This window comes from Pinus tabuliformis, chromosome J, assembly GCF_031772625.1.
Source record: "Pinus tabuliformis cultivar Carrire ecotype Pingquan chromosome J, CPIR1, whole genome shotgun sequence".
NCBI lineage: Eukaryota > Viridiplantae > Streptophyta > Pinopsida > Pinales > Pinaceae > Pinus > Pinus tabuliformis.
Genome location: NC_142295.1, coordinates 1,037,376,690 through 1,037,386,334, shown reverse-complemented (window position 1 = coordinate 1,037,386,334; position 9,645 = coordinate 1,037,376,690). Strand labels below are relative to the sequence as shown.

Here is a 9,645-nt window from a genome sequence, read left to right as displayed (position 1 = left end):
TTCTCGTTTTCATCCTCTAATAAGCCATTTTCATATAGGGTGGATTTGCCGAGATTTGTGATCATGCCCATGGTCGAGGATAAAATATCTAAGGTGTCCTTTAGTGTGTGAATATGTTCTATATCCCTTCTAATAATATACGGATATCATCAACAAAGAAGAGATGTGATAAGGAACAATTTTGAGTGAGAAATATATGAACAAATAATTTTCAAGCTTTGGCATTTGTAATAAACTTGCTAAGACCTTCAACAACCAAAAGGAAAAGGAGGGAAGAAAGAGAGTAGCCTTGTCACATCCCCCTTTTGGGGTTGAAGAAAGGGGATGCAGACAAATTTATCAGTATTTCCATCAAGGATGAATTAATGCAACTGAGAACCTAGGAGACAAAGGAGTGACAAAATACCAAATGAATAAGGAGAAGTTTTCCATCTAACCATGTCAAAAGCTTTTGACAAGTCCACTTTGAATATCATATATTTTTGACGTTGTGTATGTATGGAGTAAAGATCTTATTGAGAAAGGCCTATAGCCTCATGTCTGATGACCTTCTAGGAAACCAAACTACTCTTGAGAGATGTGATCCAAAAAGATGTTTGTTTGTTTGTTTGTTGTTTTTTTTTTTAAGAAAAAATCGTAATTTTATTCAACCTAAAAACAATGAACAAAATTACATTTTGCAATGCTCAAAAGCATTTGATCATGTTAGTCTTTCAACCAATGCAACGTAATAAAAATAAAGTATAAAAAAATTACATATTTTTGTCGAGGCTAAGTGTGACAAAAATCACTTAGCTTTCCCTTTTTTCCTTCCTTTTTCTCCACCTATTGCCAAACTCCTTGATTGGGAGTAGGTGTTACTATTGGAAATTGGTTGTCATCTACTTTGGGGGGGAATTCTTTGTCTAAGTTCAAGCTCTTAGATACATGGGATACCTTTATGCCCCTCGAGTCCTTTTCAATGGTTGTTTCTTCTTTCTATTGCTCTGGTACCATGATCTTCGTTGATTCAGTACCCTTCTAACTAAGAGCCATTGTTCCTGATTGGTCTCTTGCTTCACTATTTGATTGGTTTCTAGGTTATGTATGTGCTTTTGTATTAGGATTTTTTTCCTCAAGCACTTATTTTTCATCTTTTGAAGAATGAGCAAACTGCCAGCCCCTTGGTTAAGGTGCCTACCTCTTTTTCTTTCTTAGGGCCTTTTTTGGTTGTGGATAGTTGTTCTGCAAGTGTCGTGTTGAAAACAAGTTCGACATATAAATTCCATATTCTCATAATCTAACACCTGTGTCCAATGAAAATTTTCATGTTTTATAAGAAGACGATCAGGAAGACCTTTGTTAAGGTCGATCTCTACACATATCCTAGAAAATGTGAAGACACCTTTTGATGTTCTATCCTGGTCCATTTTTTTGTATTTTCCTAGAGTATTTTCGACATCCTCCAAGACCTGATGGTGCCAAAAAATAAGAGGGAGGCTTGGCAACCTAACCCATACTAGAATCGTTGTTACCACAATGCTTGTAGCATCAAACTTTGGTAACCATCACATAATGAAAAGCCCAACTCTATGCCAAAACCAATGTCCTTCGTTTATAAATTTTTCCATATATTGTTGCGTATCAAATTGTATTATGAAATAGTATTTTGAGCACGAGTAGAGATCATTGTTTGTTGTCTAAGAAGAGAACAACCATTGATATAAGTTTTTAGGTCTCGAATGGAAACCATTAAATCTTCATATTAATGCCTTAGTTTGCATATTAACAAAGTATGGTTTGACCTCTGGGATTTTTACGTCGATAATTGATACCTTGTCCATTTGCTCAACAATGTCAGGTACATGCAAATTTTGGATATGGTCGGTTGGAGCAATAAGAATGACAACCTTCAATTTTAACACATCTTTGAAAGAGACAGATCCATTGGGATTTATGTTACTTGAAGATCGACCCATCAACCTTAGATTTATTCTAGTGGAGTTCCTTTCAACTCCATAATCTTTTAATTGAGTGTCATTTTACAACAATTTCCCTTCATAAATCAATCTTTGTGAACACATCAACAAACCAAAGAGGTTCTAAATGGTTTGCTTAAATTTGTGCACAATATTTGTACTTTGAACCCCCAAGAGAATAGATTCCCCCTAGGGTTTTTACAAAGATCTGATAAGCCTCCTTCATTTTTTCATTTTGAGATTTATCCAATTGGGGATGATCGATTCAAGGGAAGATCTTAGGGACGTTGATAATGTTGGACTGAGAGTAGAAAACTGATGAATCCCTAATCACCGGATCAGGGAACCCCATGACCCCCATTGATCCATTTAATCCAGGGACAAGGGCCTTTTGGATCATAGATCTCACACCCTGTTTAATGTTGTTTATATATTTAAAGAATTTTAATGCCATCCGATCTCTAACCTCATCCTGGTCCATAAGAAATAATCCACGCAACCTTATATTTTTCTTGTCCATCATTTTGTCAAATGCTACGAGGGATATGTCGGATAGGGAATCCTCAAGAACAATTGCACATAGTTTCCTTTGGCTAGCAACCACCACGAAACCATGCCCTTAGAGATCACTACATAAAAAATCCTTTTTCTCTACTTACCTATTGCTAAACACTTCTCAAGCCATGACTCCTTCTCCATTTAGAGTCTCATCATGACTAAGCACATACAGGGGATCATATATGATGGTATAGACAACCCAAAATCGTGATCTCGCCGCATCTTTTATATGAATACAGATCCCCTACCATTGAAGCCGATTTTAGATTAATGGATAGATCTATGGGATTTTAACCCCCTATCATCGCATTTCCATACCCAAAAATTTTCAACAAAGAAAGTGCACCACTTATCCTTGAGGATCTAGTGCACATTTCTACGAAGAGTGCAATGTGTAGATTCTAAAACCAAGTATATCCAATGCCCTCCTCCGTGTGTCAAACAAATCACAACATGGTTGATCCTAAGCCTTCCATCATTGCCTAAAACCTACCTTTGATCGACATTAAAACTTTGTAGAGCTTTGCACAGATAAACCCTAGCTCTCCATGATATCACCATCGCTCCTCCAATCCAAAATGATTTTTTTATTTGGAAGACTATGATTTTAAAGATGATTTTGTAAATAGTGTTGCAGAGGGAAATTGGCCAAAAAAGATAAAAGGAGGAAGGGTTAACAGATTTTGGAATGAGAGCAAGGAAAGTAGTGTTAAAGGGGCACATGATTTTTCTAATGGATTTAGAATACTCAATAACCCTAACATATTCTCCATAATAAAATCGTAGAAATCGAGGTAAAACTCTATGGGAAGACCATCAAACCCAAGACTTTTTCCTTTTTGAAAACTATGCAGAAATCTTTCCAACTCAAGCTTTGACACTTCTTCCATTAGAGTCTCATTTCCTTCCCGATTTATGAAGACGAGGAAGCAATTTTATACTTGAAGGATCTCATCAATGGTAGCTCCATTGTCTAGATGGAGATTTTGTCTGATGTAATTGCATCCTTCCCTAGCTATGCCATCGAAGGATGTGGCCTTTAAGCCACCCTCTTTTGAAATTTCCCAAATTGCGTTAACAACTTTTATGTGATTTGCAATTCTATGAAAATATTTGGTGTTATCATCTCCAACCTATAGCTAGAAGGATATGCTTTTCATTCTCCACTCTTTATTTTGTGAAAAATAATTTTCCTTTTTTTGTCTTATAGAGTTTTTATAGCCTCTTTTTTGTCCTCTGAAATGGAACATGGAATGGTATTTACCTTAAGATCCTATAGCTTTGATTCCACTTCTAACAATATTCTGTTGTCTAGATTCCTCCTATTTTCCCTAAGAAGCAATGGCTTCTTTAGAACCCTTATGGTTCTTTTGAAATAGAATGGTTGGGGATTCTCTTAAATTTGGGTTGTAAGGGCATCATACATTTTTATATCTTCTTGAAGAGAAGGATTCTATAGACAATGGGGGTTAAGCTTTAAGGGGATTGATATGTCTAGGTCCAAGAAGATGGGTCAATGATCAAATTCTCCTCTTGATGAAGCCCATTAGCGAAGATGTAGATTTCGATCTGAAAACCCTTAAGATAAGATGAAATGGTCTAGGTGTTTCACAATTCTTGCTTCCCCTAAATGATGATTGCTCTAGGTGGGGACCACTTTAGGGGGAAGGATGCCAATAAAACCAATAATGTCCAAGTTGTTGATGAGAAAATCTAGTAGAGGATCTAGGTGGAAAAAGGGGCCCCAAATTTCAAAAACCCCTAGTATGAAATTAAGATCACCTCCCAGAGTGATGTTGTTAGAGGAGAAACATGGAAGATGTAGAGTGTTTTACCAAAATGATTTCTGATTAGAGTAAGGACCATAAATATTTAAAGAAGTGAAAAGGAAATCAGAATCCCTATAGCGAAATTCAATAGCTAGACCAAAACAAATACACCAAATAGATAAACACTAGAAATGATTTTTCTTCCAATTGGATAATAAACCCCCAAATTTCCCATTTGCATCAATACAAAGAAATTTCTAAGACGTGAGGGAATTTTTTAGAAGTTGAGCAATCTTATTCCCTTCCATCATCATTTCTTGGATGAGAAGAATTTGAGAGGAATAAATGTCAATTGGTTTATCAATGGCCAATTTCTTCAAGGGATTAGTTAAACCCCTATAGTTTAGAGAGAGGATTCTCATCTAAAAACTCTCAAAGGGGCATTAGCTCTAAGATCCCCAATAATAGATTTATGCTTCCCTAGCTGAATCTTAGAATTCTTATGTCTTTGTGGAAACATTAGGAAGGATTGTCGCCCTTTACTAGAGGCCGTTAGGGAAACTTTGTCATAGTAATCCAATCCGCCCCCTTCATTTGGGGTAAAGGTAAATAAGTGTCTCCATATTAAGAGGGGAGGGAAGTTTAGATAAGGATTTAAGGTTGTAAAGAGAGTAAGGGGGGGTAGTGGGAGGGATAGGAAAATTAGATTTAGAGAAAAAAGTTAGGAAAGAAAGGGGGACAAAAGAGGGGAGAAAGGGGCTAAAAGATTAGAAGGAAAAAACAGGGGGAGACACCACAAACAAGCAAAATGAGGTTGATAAAGCATTTAGAAAACCATAATGAGGAGGTGAAATGGGCATACCTGTGGATGTATGGCCGTTCGAAACAGAGAGAATAGGAGTAAGCACCGAAGGATGAACAGGGGGAGTAGATGCCTCTGTATTCAAAGGGGTCCCATGCATAATTGAAGGACTTGAGGAAGGAGGAACATTCAACTACTCATCCATAGACTACACTTTTTGAAACCACTTTTGTCTTACCTTTCCTAATGGGCAATCTTTCCCTAGATGCCCATAAGAATGGCATCTTATACATTTGAAGGGAATACCCTCATAATCCAAAGTTCGTCGATGGTAAATCTAGTCTAATTTTGTAGAAATAGGCCCACTAAAATGCGAGCCATTCCCATATCACTTGATTAATGAAAGGATAGATTTGCCTCATAAAAAAATCAAGTATGTTCCCAATCTCTCTAAATACCTCCTATGATAAGAAGACGAGGGACAAACTTGGCAGTCAAATCTAAATAGGAAACATTGAGACCTGAAGTCAACAATACACTTTTTGACAAATAATGCTTGCATGCCCCAATGTTATCGCTATTGGTGGATTTTTTTGGCATCCTCCCTAGAAGACACTAGCAACCCCATTCAACCTTTCGCCAGGATGATACAACGTGGTGAATACCCCAAAAGGGGAGCAAAATTTCCCTCTGTCCAGGTTTGTAAGGTTACCGTGGACATTCTCTTACTCACAAACCTCCCAATGATTGCCGAATCTTCCATTTCAAAGATATTGTTTAACTTGATGCCTTTGCTAAGAACTAGACTAGGTTCCTCTAACTTTATTTTAATGCATTTTTGTTATGCCTAGTGGGTTTTTTGTTAGTTGGTGGGTGCGAAAATGATAGCCACAAAGGGGTGGCACCGCCACTATGAATGTTTAGGGTTACAAGGCTACTTAGGAAACCAAACTTAGTGGAGGGAAGGGAGGGGCAACAGAAGAGAACCAATGAAAATAGGGGAACCTCTAGAGGTTCACATATTGTAGTCCTTGCGTCCAGAGGAGATCGTGGTGAGGGAGAAACACTAGAGTTTAGGAGGGGACAACTGATAGAGGGAAGTCACGGAGAAGAGGCTTTTGGAGTGGACCCATTCTTGAGCAGGACACCTAGTACAAAATCCTTGATAATCATATGCTGTAGCTTCATAGTAGTACTTATGTTTACTAATGGCTTTGTTGTCAAAAGTACCACCCCTCCAATGTTCTCGCTGCAGGTGTTCTAGAAACCACTCAATTTGTTGTAGAAAAATAATGTTGTGCGAGGATGACCAGATCTAAAACCCCACCATGAGTTCTTTTGAGAAATCAACCAATTCCTTTCCAATTCATAATTTAATAACTCAATGTACATTATCTTATTCATCTTTACAATAATTTAATACAAAACATGTGTAGTAAATTGTATACAATATCCTAAATTCATATTGGCAATAATTTAATACAAAAGATTTATAGTAAATTATATACAATATCCTATTCATCTCATCAATAATTTAATACAAAATATTCCTAATAAATATATATAATGGAGTTTTTTTAAATGTACTATACAATTTTACTACTCATTCTATTTGTTTAAAATATCATACTAAGCTAAGGTATACAATTGTTTTTTAAACGATTACTATGCAATTTAACTACATATTCTATTGGTTTAAAAAATCATACTAAACTAAGGTAAATGTAATTTTTTAAAACAGTTATTATGCAATTTTACTACATATTCTATTTGTTTAAAAAATCATACTAATCAGTTACTATGCAATTTTGTTATTCATTCTACTTGCTTAAAATATCATATTAAGCTAAGGTATATCATGTATCATCTCAACACTAGAGACAAATGTTACAAGTTGATAAAATGCAGGTAATCAAAGATTTTTGAATATATGCTTACCAACAAAAAAAGATTTTTGAATATATGCTTACCAAAAAGATTTTTGAATATATATAAATTCCAAAATAAATCACAATTAGATTTGCATGACCTACTCCAGGCGCAAGCTTGTGATTGGTCGGCTAGGTAAGCCGCGGATCGAACGAGGGACAATCCTGGCCGTTCGTTGGTCAAATACAAACCGTCGGATAGATTGCCTCGCCAATAAGTATTAAATTGAAGCCTTCCTACTATATAAACTCAGCCGGTGAAGTATCTGCATTGTATCTTTGCCTTGTTATTCAATAGGCTTTCTCAGAGCAGGAAAGGAGAGAAAATAGTTGTATCGAGAAAATGGAGAGTTCAGGAAAGGGCAGCGGAAAGGGAGGGAGGAAAGGAGCAGGCTCCAGGAAGAAGTCTGTGAGCAGAACTGTGAAGGCCGGACTGCAGTTTCCGGTGGGGAGAATCGCCAGGTATCTCAAGAAGGGGCGCTATGCCAAACGTGTTGGAGGCGGCGCAGCCGTCTATGTTGCCGCCGTCCTCGAATATCTTGCCGCCGAGGTGCTGGAATTGGCCGGAAACGCTGCCCGGGACAACAAGAAGACCAGAATCATACCCCGCCACATTCAGCTGGCGGTGAGAAACGATGACGAATTGGGGAAACTTTTGGGGAAGGTGACCATCGCTAGTGGGGGAGTGCTACCAAATATTCATCAGGTGCTCCTCCCCAAGAAGGTCGCCGAGAAAGCTGAGAAGGCTTCTGCGCCAAAGTCCCCCAAGAAGTGAAAAATTTCTTGATCCCTCGGCTTCTTTCAACTAATTGAAAACAATAAATGGTGTTTTATGAACACCACCACTTATATCGGGGTCGTTTTGTTTAACTACAGAAAGGGCAAAATTATTTCTTAATTATAGATTTAGATTGGGGGTTTGTTGGAAATTTTTGTTAAACTGACCGCGATAAACCTAAATTAATCCATTTGTTGCTGTCGTAGATGAGCAGAATTTAGTCGTTTGTTACCACTCTCATTTGAAAGGCACTGATAATGTTTTTAGTTTGTTTATTTATCTTGTTGGGGTATGATATGTATGCTATGAATCTCACATTCATTGCAGCGAAAGTTTAACTGACATGGGTATTTCTGGCCCAAAAAATGGGGAAAAGTGCAAAGGAGTCATGATGTTGTATATTGTTGTATAGATGGCGTTTGTTAGTTGAGCATCAAGAGAATGATTTGCAAAATATGGTGTCAGATTTCAAATTGTTCGGGAGAATTTTATTATATTGATCAGGGGAGGGCTTTGCCTTTACTGTGAAAGAAATGATAATAACATACTTTCAATGGAGTTTCCGAATCAGGTTCGGGATTAAAAATGTGTCCAAATTTCTGAGACTCGAAATTTTTACATCAGTGGGGTTTTGGAACCATGTTTGAGATGAACAATGTGTCGAGGTCAAACTGTCGAGGAGAACTTTGTCATATTGATCAGGAGAACCTAACTATGAAAGAAAAGCTAGAAGCTTTTACATCAATGAGGTTTCAGTACCAGGCTTGGGATAAAAAATGCGTCTAGGTTATATGATGTTTGCTTTCTTTTATGTGAAAAACATTTTTGGTCAGGTAAATAAACTTGAGATTACATACCGTTGTGCTCTGTGAATACACTTGGACGTATATATAAAATACAATGGAAAATTGAATACTCATTAAGCATTTATCTCATTCATAGTGATTTAGTCAAATGTGAAAATTAAAGTAGTACATTTTAACAGCTTCATTTTATACTGTCATGTTCAGTGTAGCTTTTCGTTGATTGAAAATGGATGTAGGATTTCAAAATGATTTGGTTTATTATTGCATTTGAATAAGTTGATTTAATAGGGCATCGGCCCTATTATGGTTCCAGCTTAGTAACGAGGTTATGTGTATGAACTCATGTAAAAAATTACACATGTATACCAAAATATTTGAGCAGAGTTTTAGCTCACTATAAGGCTATTCTCTTCAAGGAAGAAAGATGCCCATGCAAGAAGATACTGCTCTATTCCCATGACTGCTGCTGTTTTGAAGGCTTTACATGTACAAAGTCTTAAGAATAAGATGTTGCCTTTATGTACAAAATCTAGACGCCCATTTATGAACACTTATCACTTTGTTCTGATTCTCATGCCTTTGTTGCCCTAGTTTTGTCAAGAGCACAGTAACACCGATTCTCATGCCTTTGTTGCCCTAGCTTGTCAAGAACACAGGAACACTTCAAAGCAACAAGTCTAGAGAATCCAAAGATGATTGTGGAATGTCCACAAAGAGTCCGAATATGATTGTGGAATATCCACAGGCCACTAGGTCCCACCCTTTTGAAGGGCAACCTTGTTGCCTAAGCATCTCTGCTTAAATAAGAAGCATAATGGCTACTTTTAGGGGTTGTTGTATAGTTGCCTAAGCATCTCTGCTCAAATAAGAAGCATAATATGAACATAATGGCCATATTTAGGGGTTGTTTTATAGGGTGGTTGCTTTGGGTTTCAAATTCTTGATTAACAAATAAATATCTTTCTCTTGCAGAGGTGGTTTGATCAAAGTGCCAACATTCGGCTATGACAAAATAATACCATAACTCATACCATAACTTGAAAGAG

At 37.0% G+C, this 9,645-nt stretch overlaps 1 pseudogene; it reads left to right on the top strand.

Annotated features, from left to right (window-relative positions):
* The first annotated feature begins 7,277 nt into the window (after positions 1–7,277).
* LOC149230414 (histone H2A pseudogene) lies at positions 7,278–8,247 on the top strand (annotated as a pseudogene).
* The last annotated feature ends 1,398 nt before the right edge of the window (positions 8,248–9,645 follow it).